At 39.5% G+C, this 17,504-nt stretch overlaps 2 protein-coding genes across 3 annotated transcripts in view; one reads left to right on the forward strand and one right to left on the reverse strand.

The window, feature by feature from the left end:
- Positions 1-17,504, reverse strand: part of PAPSS1 (3'-phosphoadenosine 5'-phosphosulfate synthase 1) — a 524,017-nt gene that overhangs the window by 146,617 nt on the left and 359,896 nt on the right. The window lies entirely within an intron of this gene.
- SGMS2 (sphingomyelin synthase 2) overlaps positions 1-17,504 on the forward strand; it is a 230,334-nt gene that overhangs the window by 19,994 nt on the left and 192,836 nt on the right. The window lies entirely within an intron of this gene.

Genomic DNA, 17,504 nt, shown 5'->3' on the forward strand with positions numbered 1-17,504 from the left:
AGTAGAGCACCTGCCCTGGAGTCAGGAGGACCTGGGTTCGGATCCAGCCTCAGACACTTGACACATACACAGAAAAACTAGCCGTGTGACCTTGGGCAAGTCACTTAATCCCAATTGCCCTACCCTCCCCCCTCCAAAAAAAAGCCCCCCCCCCAAAAAAAAACCCATTGCCTCCAAACAGGCATAGACAAGTCCTAGGGAGAGTGGGTTCAAACTAAATACAGTGGTGGTAAGTAACCAACTTACCTCCCAGCTCTCAGTTAGTGGAAGCACTTTCCCACCTTTCTAAAATCTGCAGGAAGTTCCCCTTAGCTGCAGCTCTTTTCTGGGTTCTGAGAGTTGGTGCCCTTGTCAAAGCCCATGGATGACCATTCTCTCTGCCCCAATTTCTCATGCTCCCTGAAGTTGCTTTTCCTTGGTGTCTTGAATTTGCATCCAATATGTCTCTCAATTCCTGATTCAGATGATGACATCCCTTAATGTGGCTTCCTTGCATACTGTTACCCAAGGTTGATATATCTCTAGAACTTCCAATATTTTGTAATTCATACAATATTACCTGGTTAATTATGTTTCTGGAAGTTGTGAGATTGCCTATGCTCAGGAAATAATAAACACAATGTGGCCATGGGTTTGAGAGCATCCATGGCTAGGTGGGAGACAAGGCAACTGCCATTCCCTAAAGTTCAGCCCTAAGACTTATCACCTTCAAGAGAGAAGGTAGGAGAGAGATAGAGTCTCTAATTTTCTCAAGAAGTTGCCTTTGGTTGGTGTCTTTCTGTCCACCAGCTGTATGCTGTCTTTCCTACTGGCTTACTCTTTTTTAAAGCAATCGGGATTAAGTAACTTGCTCAAGGTTACACGGCCAGTTATTTCTGGGTGTGGTGCTGAGTATCTGAGCCCAGATTTGATCCAGGTCATCCTGACACTGGAGCCGATGCTCTTACTCGCTGAGCCACCTGGCTGCCCCTAAGCAATTGGGGTTAAGTAACTTGCTCAAGGTTACACGGCCAGGTGTTTCTGGGTGGGTGCTAAGTGTCTGAGCCCAAGATTCAATCTCCAGGTCGTCCTGACTGGAGCCGGTGCTCTTACTCGCTGTGCTACCTGGCTGCCCCTGGCTTACTCTTTACAATAAAAAAATATTAATGAGTAGTATGGAAAGAACTCTATCCTAACTTCCTTCTTCCCTGACCACCACCACCACCACCATCCAAGTGAGACTTCATCTAAACCTGAGTCCTTTACCACTAAATTGTTCCACCTCTTTTTCAAAGCTCACTACAGAACTAAATGTTCTTTTGTTTTATACAGAACTCAAGACTTGATCTTCTCAACCAATCACAAGATCCTCCCTTTGTGGCATCATCTTCCTCTCACCCAATGGCCAAAAGTCCTTTGAGGGTTTGTTCTCACATTGTGATAAAATTATGAGAAAATTCCTTAATATTAAGCTTATTATGTTGATAGATTGATTGATTAGGCTAGGGATGGAAGCCCCCCTTACATTTAGATTGGAAACTGTCAGAACAGTGTACAAGGGTGAATACCAACAGCATATATTTCCCCACTGTTTTTCCTTTATGTATGCCCTCCAAATAGGGCTCCCTATCCCTGATGTACCATGCCAGGCACCCACAGATTATAGAAGTTGGAGGAGACCTAAGAAGTCATTAATCTACAGATAAGGAAAATCAGACCTAGAGAGAACTGAAGGAAAATCATTTGCCCTTTATGTCCAGCATGAATTGGTTATAGAGCTAGAATCAGAACACAGGTCTCCTGTCTTCCTATTCTCATCTCCAGGATTGGGTGATTTTCCTTACCATAGAACTCTTCTGATCTTTCTCCCTGCTGGGGACACTCTAAGATTTGAATCATGGTGCTTGATTAGGATATACTAGTTCTGATGTGTGTACCCTTTAACTCAACAATACCACTACTGATCAAAGACAAAGGAAAAGACACACATACAGAAACATTTATAGCAGATCTTTTTGTGGCAGCAAAGAATTGGAAACTGAGAAGATTCCTATCATTTGGGAAATGGCTGAATAAGTCATGGGACATGAATGTGATGGAATATTATGATGTGCTCCAAGAAATGATGAAAGGGATGGTTTTAGAAAAACCTAGGAAGTCTTATAAGAACTGATGCAAAGCAAAGTGAGAACCAGGAGAACAATCTACACAGTAACAGCAATGTTATAAAAATAATTAAATTTGAAAGCCTTAGTAACTCTGTTCAACACAATGGCCCACCACAATTTCAAAGGACTCATGATGAAACATGCTACCCATTTCCAGGTAGACAGCAAATGGACTGAGTGCAAACTGAAGCATAGTTTTATTTCTTTCTTTTTCTTTTAAACATAGTTAATACAGAAATATGTTTTTCATGACTTCATATGTATGGGTATCATATATCTTACCTTCTCAATGTCTGGGAGGGAAGTTGAAGGGAAGGAGAGAATTTGGAATTGAAAACAAAAGTTAAATTTTAAAATATAAAAATGTAATTTTGAAATGTTTAACATGATAATTAAAAATACAATATAACAATAGATAATGTTTTTTTAAAAAGGGAAATGCTAATTTTTATTATTAGTTTCCCCCCTCTTCTCTTTAACTGTGGATTGCTATTTGAACCCCATCCTTCATAATTCTAAAACTGATCCTTTATGCTGATACTCTCTCAGAATGTATCTATGTGGACACTTATACATGTTTCTGTGTATATTTTGTATGTATATTTAAACACACATATATGCATATGTGATCACATACATGTACATACAGGTATTGTGGGCCTACATATATATGTATGTATGAATAATAATAGCTTATATGGCAGTTAGGTGATACAGTAGATAAATTGCTAGGCTTAGAGTAGTCAGGAAAACCTGAATAGGAATCATGCCCCCAAGCCTAACTAGCTGTGTAATTCTCAGCAAATCACAATCTCTCAGACTGTTTCCTTAATCTGTAAAATGGGGATGGGGCAGATAGATGGCTCCACCATGCACTGAGTGCTGGCCCTGGAGTCAGGAAGACTCAAAATCCACCCTCAGACACTTACAAACTGTATGACTCTGAGTAAGTCACTTAACCCTGTTTGCCTCAGTTTCCTCATCTGTAAAATGAACCAGAGAAGGAAATAGCAAACCATTCTGATGGGGTATAAGCTCTGGGAACCCCCTTGAACTCTCCTGGAATCTTTCCACTTGATAAGGAATTTGCCTGAGTCCAGTAAGCCTTTCTTTATCACTAGACCCAAATCTGTTACCCTTAAACTAACCTAGCCCTCCGTTGTCAGTCATCTCCAGGTAGCCTTAGTCTCATTCCTGGAGTCTGACCTCATTTGACTCCTCCTCAAGAACCTCCCCAAACTCCTCCTCTAGACAACCCCTGGAACCCTCCCATAATCTTTCTGTACATAAGCTCCATCTTGCCTCCTCAAGATGGCCAAGAGAATTATCTAGCACAGACCCTGTGTCTGTATTCTGGCCCGCTTGTCCAATACAAGCTTCACTGATAACTAGGCTCCTTAAGAGTGTACCCATTATGGCGAACCTTTAATAAACTTTGCTTTACTTTGACTGAGAGAAGACTTTAGTCAAATTCATTCGGCAGGATCTGGCTTGTTGGTATTTTGGTGTCTCGAGCACCCTTAAACCTTAAACCTCAACAATTTCAGTATCTGTCAAGAAAACCCCAAATGAGGTCACAAAGAGTTGGACATGATTGAAAAACAACCCAAAAACAACACTGAAAATGGGAATGGTAACTGAACATCTCCCAGTGTTGTTGTGAAGATCAAATGAGATAATTTCTGTAACGTATTTTGCCAATCAGAAAGCACTGTATAAATGCTAACTCTATTATGTACGTAGCACTTTCTAGTTCGCTAAGTACTTTCCTCCTTTCCTTCCATTATTTATACTCAAATGGATCCGTAGCCTCATTGACTTCTTTACTGCCTCCCATGATGCACAGACTGTAGTACTTAGATTTTCTTCTATTATTTATAAATACTTTAATAATTCACCTGGCTATAGAAACTATCTCATTTAATTTACTTTTGCAAATAACCATTTTATCAGTAAAATTAAAACTTATAAATCCAATAAAAGAAGTTATGAGATATTTAATTCCAGAAAAATCAATCTTAATTATACATATTTCATAACATATACTAAATAAGGCTACTACAGACAGAGAACCAAGAAACAATTGAATTGGATTGAGCTTGAGATGGCCATTTGTTTCTAACATGAAAATCTAATTTAAAGGCACTTCTGCTTGCTTAGGCTTGCAGTTCTCAGTTTCAATTATTGACATGAATTTCTAACATAAAAGTAAATTTCACAAATCAATACATTAGAATCTTCCCTTTACATATCTGAGGGTTCTAGCTATGTCCCTAAGCATTTTTTTTCTTTTTTTCCATTTCTTCTTTTCCCTTCATTTTGCTTCAAAAGGTATTTACTAAGTGCCCTCTATGTCAATCGATCAATAAACATGTATTGAGTACCTACTATGTGAAATCTACTATGAAGTCATTATTTAAGAAAAAATGAAATTTTTTTAAATTTTCATGATTAAAAATTGACTTGCACCCACTAAGCCGAAAAAATGAAAGTCTTTGTACCTAAGGCTAGGATAGAGCAATCACTGATGAATTTAGAACACAAGGGTGTAAAGAAAGTTTTAACTTCTCTTGGAAGCAGATAGGTGGCTGAGGGGGTAGAGCATGAGGAGTTAGTAAGACTTGAGTTCAAATCAGGCTCAGACACTTACTATCTGTGTGACCCTGGAAAAGTCACTAAATTCTGCCTCAGTTTCCTCAACTATAAAATGGGGACAATATCAGAACCTACCTAGAAGAGTTGTGAGAATCAAATGAAATAATATTCCACAAAGTGCTTAGCTTAGTGTCAGGCATGATAATAGGTGCTTTGTAAATCCTTATCCCTTCCTTTTCCCTTCCCAAACCAAGAAGTCACCATCATATTAATCCCCCTAAGCAACTGAGGATACAAAGTGCTTTGGACTACATTGTCATTATCTGTAAAATGAAAACTTTGGATAAAAGGAGTGCCAAAGATCCCTTTCTGTCTCTAGATCTTTGGTCCTAAGGTCCCAGTTTGTGCAATAAGAGAGAATCATAGTTCCAGACCTTTGAAACTCCCAGATGCTATCCCACAGCATTTTTTTTTTCCCTCTCTTTTTTTACGCTTTGCTATTAGGGATGGATTTGGGGGTAAGGGAGGGGTACAAATCTGTAACTTGTATGAATGAAATTAAAGCACTATGTTTAAAACATTACATTCTATTCAACCAAGGTTTATTAGGCTCCCACTATATTTAGGGCACCACATTGTGCACAAAAGATACAAAAATGAGGGGTGGCTGGGTAGCACAGTGAATAGAGCACCGGCCCTGTAGTCAGGAGGATGTGAGTTCAAATGCGGCCTCAGACACTTAACACTTACTAGCAGTGTGACCTTGGGCAAGTCACTTAATCCCAATTGCCCTGCCTTCCCCCCTCCAAAAAACAAAAAGATACAAAAATGAAAAACAACACAACTCTTAAGCTTCTAGGTTAGTAGCAGGAAGCCTATTCTATTCAGAAAGACTCTGAACTCCCGCTTCTCATACTTGCTGTGTGATCTTGGACTGAGTCTCTCTGAGCCTCAGTTATATCATCTGTAGGATAAGGATAATAAGAATCACAGGATAGCCAGAATATCAATCAGTTCTTCCCTGGAACCTGCATTTTAAGGAATGTACCTGGGTTGGCCATGTTCACTCTTTAATCCTCTCGGGGTTCTTCTCCTGAGTCTCTGAAATTCTTTCTCCATCATGCTCTTGACTAGGTACTTTTTTTGTTTGTTTTTTGCCTTTTGGAGGGGGGAAGGCAGGGCAATTGGGGTTAAGTGACTTGCCCGAGGTCATACGGCTAGTTAGTGTTAAGTGTCTGAGGTCAGATTTGAACTCAGATCTTCCTGACTCCAAGGTCAGTGCTCTATTCACTGTGCCACCTAGCCACCCCCTGACCAGGTACTTTTTGTTCCAGTCTCCCACTCATCCCCCATCCTTCCAGCAGGAGCAGTGGAGGACTTAGAGTTTGATGAACCATTGAAGAGCCAAGGTCATCCACTGCATCTGCAGATGTCTTGACTTTTGTCCTGCCACTGGACTTTTGTGACTCAGGAAGTGGGTGAGGCTGATGACTTTGTGCAACTCTGCATCACTTATATCCAATTTGCCATCAAGTCAAGACATCACCCATAATGTCATTGGTCCTCTTCAAAAATGAAGGATGAACAACAGCTCCACTTTTATGTGTTGTCTTTCCCCAGTTAGAATGTAAGGTCCTTGAGGGCAGGCCTTGTCTTTCTTTTTGCTTGCGTTTGGCTTGGCACAGTGCTTGGCAGGTAGTAAACAATAAATGCTTTTTGACTTGGAGGCAAGGTTGTTTTGAGAATCAATTGAGAGAAGGTTTGCAAAGGATCTTGTAATTATTGAATTATTAATCAAATTGTTAGTTTGGGGAATTTTGCTAGAAGAATATTGGATTTATTATTAGAGGAATGTTGGGGAATATTGGTAGAGGGGAATATGACACATGTAAGTGTAATATATGATATGGAAGAATGGGGGCAAAAGAAAGATCCAGGAGCTCTCAACAAATTTAGAGAGGGAGAGAACACTTTCATTATAGAAATGCAAGCTTTTCCTCTAACCACAAACAGTTGTTCCCACTGTCTTCTCTGTGGCAATTGATTTATGATGAAAAGACAAAGGAGAGCTAGAACAAGTCTGTGACGCTAAAATAACAGTACAGTATGATTATTGTTTCATAGAAGGGAAAGTCAGGATCACTGGGCCCTGTTCTCTTGCTGAAAGAGAGAAAGAAGCCTTACACAAAGCATGGGCTTACGTACCAGCAGCCAGTGCCCTCTCTTTGCTCAGGTTATCATGTGGAGCCAGAGAGAATATGGAAGAGACCCTGCCAAGGAAGGGGCATCAGCATGAGGTAAGATGAAGTTTAAGGTGTGTGGAGCTGGCCTTCCATTCAGCAACCAATTAAACAAAAAGCATTTATTAGAGCCAAATTGGTGCTAGGCTCCGGGCTGGGTGTTGGGGAAACAAATGAAAAAAAAAAAGACACACAATTCCTACTCATAATGAGCTTGCATTCTAATGGGAGAGGCAAGTATCCATATAAGTATATGCAGTATAAATACCAAGTGATAGACACAGAGTAGTTATACAGAGGGAGTTTGGAAAAGAGGGAGGCCACTAGCATTGGGGGGATCAGGAAAGATTTCATGCAATAGGTGATGGTTGAGTGTGGCTTCAAGGAAGAGGGAAAGGGAAAGGAGAAGGAAATAAGCATTTATTATTTTTTTGGAGGGGGAAGGCAAGGCAATTAGGGTTAAGTTACTTGCCCAAGGTCACATAGCTAGTAAGTGTTAAGTGTCTGAGGCCGGATTTGAACTCAGGTCCTCTTGACTCCAGGGCCAGTGCTCTATTCACTACACCACCTAGCTGCCCCCAAAATAACCATTTTATTAAGTGCCTACTACGTGCCTCCTCCATTGGAGAAGGAAATGGCAAACCACTGTAGTATCTTTGCCAAGAAAACTCCATGGACAGTATTGGTTATGCTTTGATGGACAGTATTATGAAGATTCAAACAGGACTGAATACCCGAACAACAATGTGCCAATCACTTTACATATATTATCTAATTTTATCCTCACAACAACCCTGGGAAGTAGGTGCTATTATTATCCCTATTTTACAGTTGAGGAAACTGAGGCAGCAGTGAAGTGACTTACCTAGGGCCACACAGCTGAGGTCAAATTTGAACTCAAGCCATCTTGACTCCAAGTCGATCACTCTATCCACTGCACCAACTAAATGGATTCTATGAGATGGAGGTAAGGAGAAAGGACAAAAGGGTAAAAGCATAGAAAGGAGATGGGGTGCCTTGAAGGACTGATTGTGATGTCGGTCAGATCACCAACATTAGCCTCTTTCTGGACGGAGCAGTGACTACCAATGAGCATAGTCTAACGGTTGCCATGTCTGGGTGGCTCCACTCTGTTACACACATTGGCCATTGCCTCCCTAGGGCATCTCCCCTTGGAAATCCAGTCCCTGACAGCTGCCTATTAATAGTCACAGATAGCTGAGCATGGACAGGGCTGTTTACATCTTGCCTGATACTGCACTCTTGAACGCCACAGGATCTCTGAGGTTTCTCTGTTGTGAAATCAATCAATACATTAAAAAAAAAAAAATCCAAAAACACATGCACCGTTGTGTACCTGTGAACCTCCTGGCTCTGAAAAGGAGGAGTGTAGGTACCTGGCTTGTGCAAAACCCAGAACCCTAACAATTCCTTTCTTCCCTCTCCAGGGGAATGTGCTGCCCTCCTTCCTCTGTTTTCATCTAACACAGATCAGCAATCCCTTTTTCACATATAAATGTACATACACACACACACATCTTTAATCCCTTTCATTTCCTACTCTCTAGGGACCCTGGTACAATTTCTTCAGGAAAACCTCTCACTATACCTGCCTTTCTTCCTTTCTCTCTCTGCCCCAGCCCCTCTCTTCTTCCTCCTCTCCCTTCCATCACTCAGCAGAGTATAAAATTTAATAGTGTCGATTTCACTTCACTTTTTTCCCTCCTACATTTTGTTTTCCATGCCAAACAACCAACTTACAAACTTTTGAACACAATTTATTTGTAAACTGGTTGTACAACCTGCATCATACAGATGAAAGTCTAAAACTTATCACTAGATGACCACATTTCTAAGTTGTTATATTTTTAAGTCTCTCATAAACTTAAAGTTTACAGAAAAAAAAAATACTGAGTATCTGTATGCATGTCTGACTGTGATGATTCCGCTTAACTGTATAAGTTAAAATTGATGGAACTCATGGTTTAAAGAAATTCTATGATGAGTCTTTTTGTTCTTTAAAATGATATTAATGATGTCTTTTTACATTACTTTTTACATAATTTACTTATTTTAAATTTACATAAATTTAAATTTACATAAATTTCCTCCTGTATATTTCCATCTGAGCAGCTAGGTGGTACAGTGGGTAGAGTGCCAGGCTTGAAGTAAGGAAGAGTTATCTTCCTGAGTTCAAATTTGGCCTCAGATATTTACTAGCTCTGTGACCCTGGGCAAGTCACTTAACCCTGTTTGACTCATCTGTAAACAAGCTGGAGAAAGAAATGGCAAACCACTCCAGAATCTTTGCCAAGAAAACCCCAAATGGGGTCACAAAGAGTCAGACATGACTGAAACAACTGAATAAAAATGTTTCCCTCTTCCCCAAGGGCTATCTCATCTAACAAATATTTTTTTTAAAAAAGAGAAAGAAGAGAAAAAACAAACAAAAGCAATCCAATAAATTTTTAAAATCCAAAATATATACATCATTACACATCTGTGGACCTTCTAGCTCTGCAGAGGATTAGTTTAGCTATCTTTGAATATTTCTTCTTTCATGACATGCTTGTTCTTTGTAATTTTGTAATATTTATTTTTGATTGTTGCTTTTTCCCAGTGCATTGTTGTGATCATGTTGTAAGTTGTTTTCTTGTCTCTTCCTCTTTTACTTTACATCATCGTGCTTCTCTGTATTCATATTTGTCATTTCTTTTTTTTTTTGGAGGGAAGTTGGGGTTAGGTGACTTGCCCAAGGTCACATGGCTAGTTTTGTGTTAAATGTCTGAGGCCCGATTTGAACTGAGGTCCTCCTGACTCCAGGGCCAGTGCTCTATTCACTGTGCCACCCAGCCACCCTATATTTGTCATTTCTTATGGCGCAGTAATATTGCATTCATTCCCTTGCCACAGGTTGTTCAACCCATCCCCAATCAATGTATATCTGCTTTGTTTCCAGGTCTTTGCTACCACAAGGGTGCTACCATACATCTTTTGGACCATGTGGAGTATTTTGATTAATCATTTTGTAAGTTACTTATTCCTTGATTTAAAATGGAAGGCAGAAGGGGATCCTATCTACCTTTATATGATCGATGAATAAGCCTATTCGATGCAATAATGCAAATAGCTCAGAGACCAGGACTATAGAACAGTATAGCTCAAATGAAATACAGCTTTAAACTCAAGCTGGCTCAAAAGCTCTCTCTGTCTGCATGTCTGTCTAATTTAATTCTGTCTTATTTTATAGTAACAAATGACTGTTGGGAAAAAGACTTAATGTGATTATACTGTGTTTAATAGTAGAATAGTTTCTGGCTCCTGCAACAGTCAAAAATATAAAATGACAATGGTTTCCCATTTTACACAGAATTTCTTAAGCCCAAGAGAAAAGAAAATCTGAAAGCCTTTTTATTTGATGACCCCAATTTTTCTGGAATCATTTTTGTCCCATGTCAGAAATGTAGAATGTTTTGAATTAAAATTTGAATTCCGATCCAGTTCCACAAAGAGCTGTTTCCACCTTATGAATTTACAGCAAAGAGGAAAACTATGAGGCTTCAAAACAAATTACAGATAGAGCCATATATATATATATATATATACATATATATATATAATCAAAAGAAAAAGAAACTATTGAAGTCTGATCCTATAGAAATTAGTGCCTACATTAATGAATTGAAGTCCATTAATCAAATGCTTTTAAGTGGCTGCTACATGCAAAGTACTATGTTCAGTAGTGGGTAAGGAATAGAAGATATAAGGGAAAGGGAAGGGAGAAAACATTTATAAAGTGCCTACTGTGTTCCAGGCTCTGTGCTAAGCACTTTACAAATTTCATCTTCCTTGGCAGGATCTCTTCCATATTCTCCCTGGCTCCACATGATACCCTGAAGGATCAATGATCCTTCAAACAACTGTGCAGGATAGGTGCAATTATTATCCCCATTTTACAGCGAGGAAACTGAGGCAAACAGAGGTTAAGTGATTTGTGCAGGGTCACATAGCCAGTGTCTGCAGCCGGATTTGAATTCAGGTATTCCTGACTACAGACCCAGCATTCTAGAGATTTTTACAAGATATTGTATATGAAGTAAAAAATGCCATATGTGTGAGGTCTGGCCTTTGGCATTGAACAGAAGGGAAAAAAAGGTAAACTACATTTCCAAGGATATTTTAAAAAATATCTATATTCGCACTAAGGAAATGAGATGCATTGCTTATGCCACAAGAGTATCTAATGTGTACAATCCTATGGTAGCAATGAGGTGTCTGCGAAGGTGATGTTGCTGGCTAGCACTGTCTGTAGCTTTTGCTATTTATCAGGTAACAAGGATATGTTCACACTGGAGCATCCACACACCATTACCCTTACTACAGTAGTCAACTAAGGACATATATTCGTGAGAAGACCTTGGTTAAGTTCTAACTTTGTCACTCACTAACTGTGTGACTTGTCTGAGCCTGTTTCCTCATCTGTAAAATGGAGATAGTAATACACCAAGTACCCCACAGAATTTCTGTGAAGATCAAATGAGACAATTTGGAATAGGGAATAGGGAACTGGGCCTGTGAGTTCATTTGTCCAGGGAACTCTCAGAAGGATGGATTTTCCTTCTACTACTATAGTTCTCTATCTTCTAGGAAACTAAAAGTCTCAGAAAATTGCCCAGAGCACTTGAGAAGTTAAGTGATGTACCCAGGGTCACACCCAAGCCTTCTTGGCTCTCTTTCCACTATATGATACTGTCCTTGGAATTGATAAGTCATACATAATTATAGACTATAATCATTATCCCTAGGTGGGGTTAAGATTGCAATCTATGATAAGAAAAATCAAGGTAGTGCTTTTCTGTTCCTGGTTTCAGATCATGTTTGATCTATCTCTTATAGGGTAGAAATAAAAATGTGGCATGTATAACAGATATACAGGTGGCCCTAACCTTTTTGGCCCCTGGATGCCTTTTCTACTTTGTTTCCTTTCCCGAGGGTAGATAACCAAACATTGATCCCTGGTTAGACATACCCAGTCTTGAAAGGCAATGTTGTGAATATGAGAGGCTGGAAGGCTTGGGTTCCTTGGTCACAGTTAAATGGCAGCAGAGGAAATTGTATCAGAGAGGACCCTACAAACAGGCAAAGGAGCACAATTCCTATGAATAGTGCAAAGCCAAAGTGAAATGTTAAGATGCCCCATAAGCAATCCTACTAAATGCTTTATATTTTGATGAAGGTTCAATCTCCCTGGAAAGTATGACAGTATTACTAAATATTGTCTAAATTGTAGGTCAATATTCACTCGTAGGTCTTCCATATTAAGCATTTCTTTTGGGTGGAGGAAAAAAATGACTGTCCCATACTTGATTTACATTGTACACTGACTACCTTTCTAGAGTTAGGGTTAGGACTAGGCTTAAGGTTAGGGTTAGAGCACATGAGCTAAACCTAGGCTATAAGTAACTTTTTTTCCGAGCCTCAGGGTGGGAGCATAACAGGAAAAGGGTGTGATAAATGGAGCCGGATAAACAGAGCCTCCATATGCATGTCCAGAGCAAATGAGCCCTTTAATGGGCTCTTAGCTTCCCTGGACCCAGTTGGTTTTGTTCAGTCATTTTTTCAGTCATGTCCAGCTCTTTATGACCCTATTGGGGTTTTCTTGGCAAAGATACTGAAGTAGTCTGCCATTTTCTTCTCCAGCTCATTTTACAGATGAGGAAACTGAGGCAAACAGGGTTAAGTGACTTGCCCAGGGTTATACATCTAGAAAGTATCAGGCCAGATTTGAACTCAGAAAGATGAGGCTTCTTGATTCCAGTTCCAGCATTCTATCCATTAGGGTGCCACCTAGCTGCCCATTCCCATAGGGAAATGGCATTTTGGGTAATATCCAAGAACAAGAAGCAAGAGCATGCATCCAGAGAATATTTGTAAAATCCTTGTTTTTCTTTCACTTTGATGTAGATGGGCACATCAGTGATGAAAACAGGCTACAAGTAGCTATCTGTGAATTACAGTTGCATCCTTTTGGGATACATTGATCTAGGCTCATAAGTATCATTTATTAAAACTTTCAACACCAATTTAAGGAGATTTTCAATTAACTGAAAAAAATCAATTTAACAAGCATTTATTATGCCCCTGCTATGTGTAAGGAACTGAACTAGGCAGTCAGGTTATAAAGATTTTTTTTTTTAAATCAGTCCCTGCCCTCAAGAAGATTACATTTTAGGGAATGTTGATATTACAAGGCAAATGGTGCCTAAAGCTGTCAATTTGCACTATTTTGTGTCCAAATCTTAAGAAGCATATATTTTTTAAACATTTTTTTTTTTTACTTTTTGGAGGGCAATTGGGGTTAAGTGACTTGCCCAAGGTCAAAGAAGCATATTTTTAATACCACTTAGCTGCCTTCACAAAATTCATATTCACCATCATTCAAGTTTAAATAAATAATTGTGCACATTTACAATCAAGTCAATGTGGGGAAATGAACACCTTTATCTGACCTCACTTTGCCTGCAGCTTGGAATTTTCCCAATCTTTTGCCTCGAACTGACAGATTTTAACTTGTCTCAAGTAAGCAGTCAAATGTACCATTCCACATCTGATTTGTCACTCCTCATATCCTTTTGCTGAAAGAATTTCCAGTCATTTGTAGAAGACTTCATTGAAATGAAACCTGGTCTATTGTCTGATCAAATCCAAAGAAATCTTGAGCTCTCAGTGAATTTTCATTTCATTCATTCATTGATCCATCATCTATTTGTTACACACCCACCTAGTGAGTATTGCAGTCACTGAGCCACCTAGCCATCTATACCCGATTTAGACCATTTGCCAATTTCTGAAGTATAAATGCTCACATTAAAAATTTAACAATCAGCTTTTAAAAGTCAGTTCTGTTGGCCCCAGTGCACTCCCTAGTAGGCAGGCCTTCAGAGGTGTGCCAAAGTATACTTAGAAAGAGTTATGCTCCTTTTTCATTATCTGAGCAGGAAACCCTTTCTTGTTCCCTGCAAATGGAAAGTCACTGACTGTTGTAGTTCCCCTATCTGTGCCATATTTGGGGAGACACTGGTAATATTAGTCCTATCACATAAACCTGGACCTACATGCTACTAAGCCCTTCTACTTCTTGCAGTGAAGCAGAGTCAGGGGCTGTGTCTCCAGGAGTGAGGAACTTGAGGCCTCAAGGCCACAAGTGGCCCTCTAGGTCCTTGGGTGTGGCCTTTTGACTGAGTCCAAGTTTTACAGAACAAATCCTTTCATTAAGTGAATTTGTTACTAGAAGTTTGGATTCAGTCAAAAGGCCACACCCAAGGACGTAAGAGATCATGTGTGGCCTTGAAGCCAAAGGTTCCCCACCCTTGCCTACATTTTTAATCACCTGCCTTTAATAACAGACTTCTTCCCATCTACTTGATTCTCTACCTGGATGTATTTCCCAATAATTAACTTACCTTTTATTTTCCCTTGACACAAATATGTATAGTTAAGCAAACTAAATTTCTACATCCAAAAATTATGTCCCAATGTACACCCCAAGTCTATCTACTCTCTCTCTTAGGAAGTAGATAGCATGTTTCACCATAAATTCTCTGAAATCATGGTTGGTCATTGCATTGATTAGACCTTCACTCTATAGCATTTCACACAAGTCTTCCAAGAATTCTCTGACACCTTGAAGGTATGTTCTCTCATCTCTTTTCTAGGGCGAGACTTTGTCATTGTAATTTACACAGTTGTGAGTTTCATTTTTTTAAAATCATAACTCTTCACAACATTTCTATTTTAAACACTGACCAAAAACTACAATGAATATATCCCCCTGCTTATACCTCGTCACTTCCCCACCCAGTTAATTAGTCCTCTACATTCTCTGCTTTCGGCAGCTCACTCTCTCAAAGTTTGAACAAACACCTTTGGGGAGATGATTCCCAGATTGATATCATCTCTCTTCTGGGCTCTTATTCATTTTCTATGACTTTGCCTTCCTCTACACACCCCTTATAGAACACAAGTTCCTTGGGGACAATTACTACCTCCCTTCTGCCTTTGTTTTCTCAGCATCTAGTACCTGGCACATGGCAGAAGTTTTAATAAATACTTGTTGACTGACTTACATTGATAGAGCTCTCTAGAGCAAGACTTCTTAAGCTTTTTTCCACTTGCAACCTCTTCAGCGCTTTTTAAACTGTGGTTAAACAAGGTTAAGTGACTTACCCAGGGTCATATAGCTAGTAAGTGTGTAAGGCCAGATTAAAACTCAGGAACATGAGTTTTTCTAATTCTAGACCCAGCATTCTATCCACTACATCCCCCAGCTACCCCAGTATCTATACCGGAGAGGCATAAAATGGATATATTTAATGGAGGGAACATAAACTTAGTAACAAGCATATAATTATGCTTATGGATAAATGGCAACTGTTATAAAATGAAGAAACTGAGACAATGGTTTTTTTTTGGAGGGGGGAAGGCAAGACAACTTTGGTTAAGTGACTTTCCCAAGGTCACACAGCTAATAAATGTCAAGTGTCTGAGGCTGGATATAAAATCAGGTCCTCCTGACTCCAAAGCTGGTGCTCTATTCACTGCTGAGTCCATTTTTTAGAGACAATCTGGGTCAATTTAACTTGCAATATGTGAAAGCTTTGTTTGGATTTCTGAACACATTTTTCACTAGGGCTTCAAATTAAAAAAAAATTAATCACTTATGACTCAGAAGCCTCTAAAGAGACTTCTGAAAAAAATTTTTTTTTTAGAGAGTAAAGAAAAATAGAGAGGAAAGGAAGGAGAAAGAAAGCAAAGTATGAAGAACAGGAATGTGGGAAAAACAAGGAAGGGGCATGACAGGGATCCAAAACTTTTTAGGCATAGGTTGCCACATTCTCTCTCCCCCCTCTCCCCCCAGCCCCTTTTAAGTTCTCACTGATTGGCCAATAATAGGTCCCAGCCCAAGCTTCATTTGCTCATTGTTTGGGTTTTGATGGCTCAGAGTGAGTGTAAATAACAATGGTTTCTGTTCTGGCCAAAAACCTTGAAGGTCTTCCTCTCCCAAACTGAATCTTTTGAGTGGGCAAACTAGGCCATCTTTTACCTCAATTCTTACCTAGCCTTAAATCACTGAATGGGTGTTGCCTCAGACAAACTGATATCAGGGAAAGACCTTAGTTTAAAGAGGCTAAGGTCTCTAGTCATCCTGACCTATGTCTTGACAGTGGACTCAGATGTCTCTGGAGGAGAGAGTGGAGCCGATGACTTTGCACAGCCCTGCCTCACTTAAATCCAATTAACTTACAAGTCAAGACATTATCCTCTGAATGCCAGTGGTCCTCTTTCAGAAGGAAGGACAAACAACAACTTGGAAAAGCTCTGAGAGCTTGAATAGGGGGGAAAGTATGTCTTTATTTTTAGTAACCTCTAATTGAAATTTAGGATTTACTTCACTTGTGGATCTAGAGAAAAGACATTATATGAGCAGACTTCCTCAGGCTGCTAAAGGAGTCCATGATGCAAAAAAGGGGAAGACACCTAAGGGGACTGTCTAATATAACACTTTCATTTTACAGATATAGAAATTGAAAACCAAGAAAATTAAGTAACTTTCTCAAAATCAAACAACTGCTAAGTATCAGAGCTAAAAAATTTGGTCCCAGGGACTTGACTCCAAAGTCTCTTTTTCCTCTACTGCACCAAACAGGTTCTCCTATTTCAAGTATTCAGATGAAGAGATAGATGGCATAAAGTAAGTTTACCTATAAATTAGTTTGGGTTGCACAATGAAAAATTATTTAACAAGTTGCTTCTCCTGGAAGTGATGGAAATTTGCTAGTGTTTAATACATAGGTAACTTTTTCCATAGAGTTACATGATGAATGATCAGTTCTGGGTCTCCCAGAAAGAGGGGATATCCTTTTTTTTGAGGGGGGAAGGCAGGGCAATTTGGGGTTAAGTGACTTGCCCAAGGTCACACAGCTAGTAAGTGTCAAGTATCTGAGGCCAGATTTGAATTCAGGTCCTCAGAATAGGATATTCTTAAACATAGCTCTGAATGGGAAGTCAGGAAGGGATTCCATTCTCCTCTTCTTCCCCAGTCTTGAAGAACAAAACAACAACAATACACACACACACACACACACACACACACTTCAGAATGAGCCTCATGCCAAGGTAGTACAGTCTCAGTCCCCACACCTATTCAAGCCACAACAATGAAGAGTCTGTCTTATTGCAGCACCATCGTAGTAAAGCCACTCCAAGATAGGCATAATGATGTCCTTTTCTAGAAGCATCTGGACACTGAGACTTCTGGGGCACATGATTTGCATGTCTTTGACCCATAGAACTTTTACTTCAGTTATAGCTAGGTCAACAAATAGTTACCAGATGACAGACATCCAGCCCATAACATATGACTAGTTGGACTTCCTAAAAAAAATGACATCCAAATATATTTCAGAAAGAAGAATAGGAAGGAAGGAAGGAAGGAAGGAAGGAAGGAAGGAAGGAAGGAAGG

The sequence above is a fragment of the Petaurus breviceps genome, unplaced genomic scaffold, assembly GCF_028583685.1.
Source record: "Petaurus breviceps papuanus isolate PSGF00001 unplaced genomic scaffold, PetGlider_PUasm1.0 126, whole genome shotgun sequence".
Taxonomy (NCBI): domain Eukaryota; kingdom Metazoa; phylum Chordata; class Mammalia; order Diprotodontia; family Petauridae; genus Petaurus; species Petaurus breviceps.